This window comes from Tupaia chinensis, unplaced genomic scaffold (genome assembly GCF_000334495.1).
Source record: "Tupaia chinensis unplaced genomic scaffold, TupChi_1.0 Scaffold143636_1, whole genome shotgun sequence".
In the NCBI taxonomy this organism is placed as follows: domain Eukaryota; kingdom Metazoa; phylum Chordata; class Mammalia; order Scandentia; family Tupaiidae; genus Tupaia; species Tupaia belangeri.
Window position 1 is genome coordinate 244,434 of NW_006203484.1, and position 6,577 is coordinate 251,010.

General features: G+C 41.8%; 1 pseudogene; it reads left to right on the plus strand.

Annotated features, from left to right (window-relative positions):
• The first annotated feature begins 5,296 nt into the window (after positions 1-5,296).
• Positions 5,297-6,577, plus strand: part of LOC102500823 (acylglycerol kinase, mitochondrial pseudogene) — a 2,836-nt pseudogene continuing 1,555 nt past the window's right edge.

Here is a 6,577-nt window from a genome sequence, read left to right on the forward strand (position 1 = left end):
CAACCCTGGAGAGACTACCTGCGTATCTAGCAGATCAAGACTTCTGCCCAAGACGCTGGTTACACCTTTTTGACTTATTCTTCCAAAGCAAGATATGCATGCTTCAATCTGCCCCACTCCCACAGACAAGGTGGTGGAGCCCCCAAGGACTCATAGCCTCAGGAGAGGACTGGAGATTGTAAGGGATTATGGTGTCATCAGAACAGCTACAAACACCTGCTTTTGAAAGTGACAGTACCAAGAGCAACAGAGCAAAGTGGATAAATGGTCCAAGAGAGTAAAATATAGTTATCATACAATATGCCTTTGCCTCTATTATCTGGTGTATATATAAATACCTGAGGAACTTATGTTTTCAGACAGGATGGAGTAACAAAACAAATTTATCTTCTCATATCAAAGAACTAACACAGCAGACAAACTGTATGAATAGATGGCTCTTCAAGACCTTGAACATCAGACAGTTGGAGGACAATGTTCCCTGGGAGATGAGAAACAAGTGAGATGAGCCCCCCGCCAGCTACCCCAGTTTATTGCCTGAGATTTTCCAGGCAGAGCCCAGCACCCTTCCCTTCCTGAGTAAACGAAATGGAGCAAGGAGTTCAGGGAGACCAAAGCTAGCATTTGAAGGGCAGAGTACTGTGAAGAAAGGAGTGACACAGAAAGAAAGCTCCAGAGATAAGTACATGTTTGAGGAAACTATCCAGGATCCAGGAAAGAGCCAACCAAAAGAATTTTAGGGACTTACACCAAGTGTTCAAACTCTCAGCTTTTTCCAATGTACCTCTCCTTTCCCTGGAAACTCTACTTTTTAGCTTTCAGTTCACTTAGTACTTGCAAGTTCCCTGGAAAGTTCTAGGATAGGTATGGTACTGGAATTTAGGCATATAGTAGTTACATTTTTGTGAGCTTTTGCTCTCTCTCTCTTCAGAGCCCTTGGGATTTTTTCTTAGTGCAGTGCTTCTGCACTGTGCTGGGAATGAAGGGTCTGCCATCTTGTCCTGAGGAAAACCAAAAAAAGACAGGTAGGTCCCATTGGGTCTCTATCTGGAAGCCTGCCATACACTCCTGGCCCTGAGGATACCCCACACTACATGACACCAATGGAGTTGTGAGAACAGTTCTATTTTTCTACTTTCCAAACCAAGGAAATGGGGTTTATGGACAGGTCATAATTTAAATCTGCTTTCTTTGGAGGAAAGAGAAGGGGTTGAGGACTGAGAATCTGACATATTCTACAAATTTCTCTTCAGGAACATAAACTCAACTAGAGACTCAGTTTTGCTTAGATATTCATTGAAGTTTATGAACTTTCTGCATCTTATTAGTTGAGTACCAGCTTTGCAACTATGCTGGAGACAAAGATGTTAGTCTTCTGGCATGAAATTTTTAAAACTGAAAGAGTTCATTTATTACAAAAATGGAGACAAGAGGCAGCTAAAGTAAAGTGAACTTTGGCACACTGCAAGTGACCACCAACATTAGAATGTGCACCTATTCCTGTTTCTTGATCATCTTTGTTCCCTTTTTTTCTCCCAAAGTTCAGGAAAGGGCTTTGTTTTTTATTAGGCTGTAGATCAGACCCACCAAGGAAGACAACAATTACATTTTATCCTCTTGTCAAAGTCTCATTAACCGAGATGATATGACAGGAGGGAATATTGAAGAATGTTAACGTGCCTGGACAGTTTGGTCACACACCATTGCCCACCCACTCCTCAAGTACATCTAACTACTGAACATTAAACTCATTCTCTCCCTTTCTTCATTTGCAACTTTTTGCCTTTAAAATCACCTTGAAATCTGAAAGACCTCAGCACACAGTATTTGGGGGAGCATAGGTAGTATGTGTCTGGGAGACAATCTTCATTTGGCCTGAATAAACATTTTTGCTTTGCTTAATTTGTGTCACCCTTCCATTAAAGATGGACATTGGCTATCTGCTTATAAAATCTGAATTTTCTTCAATGAGGGCTGGAGTTTATGAAGTCAAGAAAGAAGCACATGCTCGATAAAGTACCAGTCAGCTAGACACCCTTGCAACCTTCCTCTCCCTATGAATTAGCTAAATATAGCCAGATTATTCTCCATCTGGTTCTAAGGCCAGAGAGCGGGTTAATGGTAGCTGTCTAGTTCCTTTTTATGCAAGTACTGTTGAGAAGTCTAGTATTAAGAATTAATAAGTAAAGCTGAGGAGGCAGTTGGTTATAACAGTCATTCAGTCAGCCAGTGAGTCAAGTAAGCTATAGAGATTTGGCAAAGACAAAATAAACTAAAAATGTCAACATGCAACAGTGTTATTAACCCTTCAAAATTCATAATATTGGACTCTTAACCCCCCAGTACCTCAGACTATAATATTTGGAGATATGGGCTTTGAATGGGTAATTAAGTTAAAATTAGACTGTAATCCAATATTAGTGTCTCTGTAAGATGGCATTCTGACACAGAAATACTCAGAGGGAAGACCAGGTGACAGAAATGGTGAAAATAAAGGACAGTCATCTGTAAACAAAGGAAAGAGACTTCAGAAGAAACCAGCTGTGCTCCTCATTCATTGATGTCTAGCCTCCAGACTGTGAGATGATAAATTTATCATGTGTAGGCTGCAACATATTATAAAAATGTAAATGTTACCATAATTAAAATATCATTTATAGTGCAGTATAAATGGAAACAACTCATAATAGATAATAGTATATGAACGATACTGTACTTACTGGCTTCACAATGAAACTACAGGAGCGGTATGGTGTAGGTGTTTGAGCTGTTTAGACTCAGGAGGTTAAACATTGCTTGAGGCTGTTCCTGAGTTTCTCTTTACTTTTCTTCATCTCTTTATATATTACTTTTCAATTTTTTCTTACTGCATAATGCATTTTCTTGATATAGTTCTTCCAGAATCATCAGATAGCCAGAATATAAGTACCTCCAAGTATACAAGTCCAAGAAATGGCTCTCAATGGCTAACCTTGAGTTCAATACCCATCAATAAAATTTTCAATGCAGAGCTAAAAGAGCACAGTCTATGATGAGCCCATTAGGTCATGCATCATTAGTAGATTATTGGGGACAGAAATACAGAGCCTACACATGCAATAGCTACTCAAAAAGATAATTTTGAATACAATTCAAAAATTCCAAATTGGTGAAATAATAGTGATTGAATAAGGAGTAAAAGATCAACTGACTGTTTACTTGGAAGAAAACAAAGTTGGATCACACTATATTTAATAAAGTTTAAACAGAGAGGCATCAGTAGGTTATCCTATTTAAACACATTTATTTCCTATGCTCTGAGAAGTACACCCAGAGAACAATGCCAAGTTGTAAAAAGAACTTTGTATCAATTCAAGAAACAAATTTATTTTACAGAATGGAATGGCAATTTTATTTCTAATGTTTAAATTCTGAACTTAAATGCCTTTAGCTCCAATAACTGAAAACTCCATGTCACATAGTTCAATATTTATGAAGTAGAAAATTCTACCTTCATTTTTCACATGATATCTTAGGCATAGAGATATTAAATCACCACACAGGTCACACAAAAGATACATGGCAGAGACAGAACAGTTTGTCTGAGAAAACTACCCTTTGTTGCATACTCCTACAGAAAAATATGGCATTCTATCACACTAAATAGAAATTCAGAATGTTCTTATATAAAAATCTGTATTTTATACAAAACTCTATATAGGTACATAAATTGAACATCACAAATATAGCAATAATTTCTTTTTGAAAGTGCTCTTAATTTGGACAGTGTACTAATGTTAAAGGTCACTTTTTAAAATTAACTCATGTGTATTACAAATATTTATGGCCTGCTTTTGTCCTGTCCACAGGAAGTCTTGAGCCCTGTCTGGGCAGGCCTTTGGGATGAGTCTGTGCTTGGGGCCTAGAAGCTACTTCGGGAACTTTTGGACTTCAATGCCCACTGTCTCAGCTGCCTATACTTGTCCAGTCCACTCATCCACTGGGAGTCTTGAGCCCAGTATTGGCATGCCTTTGGGGTGAATCATGGCCAGAGCTTGGGAGCCACTTCTTCTGAATGGTTGGACTTCATTGCCCACCAACTCAGATGCCAGCACTCATCTAGTCTTCCCACTGGGAGTCTTCCACTGGTCTGGGTGGACCTTTGAGGTGAGTTGTGCTTGGGGCCTGGGAGTCACTTCAGAACTTTTGAACTTCATTCATCACCATCCCCGCCATCTAGGTTTGTCTGCTTGCCAGCCAGGAGTCGAGCCAGGTCTTGGCAGGCCTTTGGGCTTGCTACCACCTCAACAAGAACTGAACATTTTGTAGAGGAGCCAAGAACCTTGCAGAGACCTATGGCTCATCCCCACCCCACTTATCTTTGAATTCTCAAGAGTGCTAGGGGGAACCAGCAGTTGGCATAATGACTATGTCACTGGACTCCATGTAGTCAACTGCGGTTCGAGTCCCGGACCCAGTGGCTTAAACTCACACCAGCCGCGTGTGTGTGTGTGTCCAAGATCCCAAGAGGAGAATGTAGAAGAAGGGATTGTGGCATGGCCATGCCCCCTGGGGGGTGATTTCTCACTTTCTGTCTCTCTGTCTCTCTCTCTGTCTTTCTGGCAAGAGCATGCGCCCTATAGCAAAAACCTCTCAAAAAATAAATAAATAAAAAGAGTGCTAGGGAGACTGAGTTGCAAAAATCTGACTTGTTGCCTGCCAAAACACCCTGAATGTTAAGACCATAGGCGTTTTCTGAAGCATGTGGCCCACAACACATGCCTTGTGATCCCTTCTGTCTTCCTCAGCTAAAGTTCAGCAACTCAGTCCCAGGCACACCTGTTCTGTAGAAACGGGGAGGATTTTTCATCCAAGTCCAGTGACAACAGTGCAGGCTGCTGGTGAGCATCAGGGAGATAGAACAGTAGAGAGCACCAATCACCTACCCCTGCACACCTTTTAACACTCAGAATTAACTCAAAGAACTTATGAAGAAAGGTATAAATCACCGGATGACTAGAAACCATCACAGAGGCACAAGAAATAAAAGCAACCAAGAATGTATCTCTCCCCGAAAGGAAAATATCAATTCCTCATCATCCACAGACAACACAGTGCAACTCATGGGGTTGTCAGACGAACAATTCAGAATATTTATAGTGACAAAATTAAATGATATGCTGTTCTCTGTCTCTCTCTGTCTCTCTGGCAAGAGCACACACCCTATAGCAAAAACCACTCCAAAAACCAAAACAAAACAACAACAACAAAAACTAAATAATATTCAAGAAAAAAGTGACAACAAGCTCTAGGAGATGAGAAAGTCCTTTCATGATTTTAAACAAGAAATAGACACCATACAAAAAAATCAAATGGGGCAGGGCAGTGAGCAGTACTGGCGGTGTAATCTAGCAAATCCCTAGGAGAAGATGACTGTGTTCTTTAAAACACTTCGAAATCATTGGAAGAAAACTACCGCTGGGCTCTGTCTGCTGACATGGGGAGGCCATTGGCTCTATGGAAAACACTGTGATAACCTGCTAAGGAGAGCAGCCTGTCAAGAAGCTCAGGTGTTCGGCAATCAGCTGATTCCTCCTAATGCTCAAGTGAAGAAGGCAACTGTCTTTCTCAATCCTGCAGCTTGCAAAGGCAAAGCAAGGACTCTGAAAAAAATGCTGCCCCAATTTTACACTTATCTGGCATGGATGTGACTATCGTTAAGACAGATTATGAGGGACAAGCCAAGAAACTCCTGGAATTGATGGAAAGCACAGATGTGATCATTGTTGCTGGAGGAAATGGGACACTGCAGGAGGTTGTTACTGGATCTTCGAAGAACAGATGAGGCTACCTTCAGTAAGATTCCCATTGGATTTATCCCACTGGGACAGACCAGTAGTTTGAGTCATGCCCTCTTTGCTGAAAGTGGAAACAAAGTTCAACATATTACAGTTGCTGCACTTGCCATTGTGAAAGGAGAGACAATACCACTCGATGTCTTACAAATCAAGGGTGAAAAGGAACAACCTGTCTTTGCCATGACTGGCCTGCGATGGGGCTCCTTCAGAGATGGCGGTGTTGAAGTTAGCAAGTATTGGTATCTTGGGCCTCTGAAAACCAAGGCAGCCCACTTTTTCAGCACTCTTAAGGAGTGGCCTCAGACTCATCAGGCCTCTATCTCCTATGCGGGACCTACAGAGAAACCTCTCAGTGAGCCAGAAGAGACCCTTCCCTGGCCTTCTTTGTACAGGAGAATATTATGAAGACTTGCGTCATACTGGGCACAGCCGCAGGACGCCGTCTTCCGAGAGGCAAGCCCACAGGTGTGGAAAGAAGTGGAGCTGTCCACTATTGAACTGTCCATCACCACTTGGAACAGCCAGCTTGACCTGACAAGCAAAGAAGACTTTATGAACATCTGCATTGAACCTGACACTGTCAGCAAAGGAGACTTCATAACCATAGGCAGTAAAAAGGTGAGAGACCCCAAGCTGCGTGCTGACGGCACCGAGTGTCTCCAGGCCAGCTGGTGCGTACTGCATCTGCCCGAGGGAACAGGGTGGGGGTGGGGGGGGCTCTTTTGGCATGGGCAATGAGG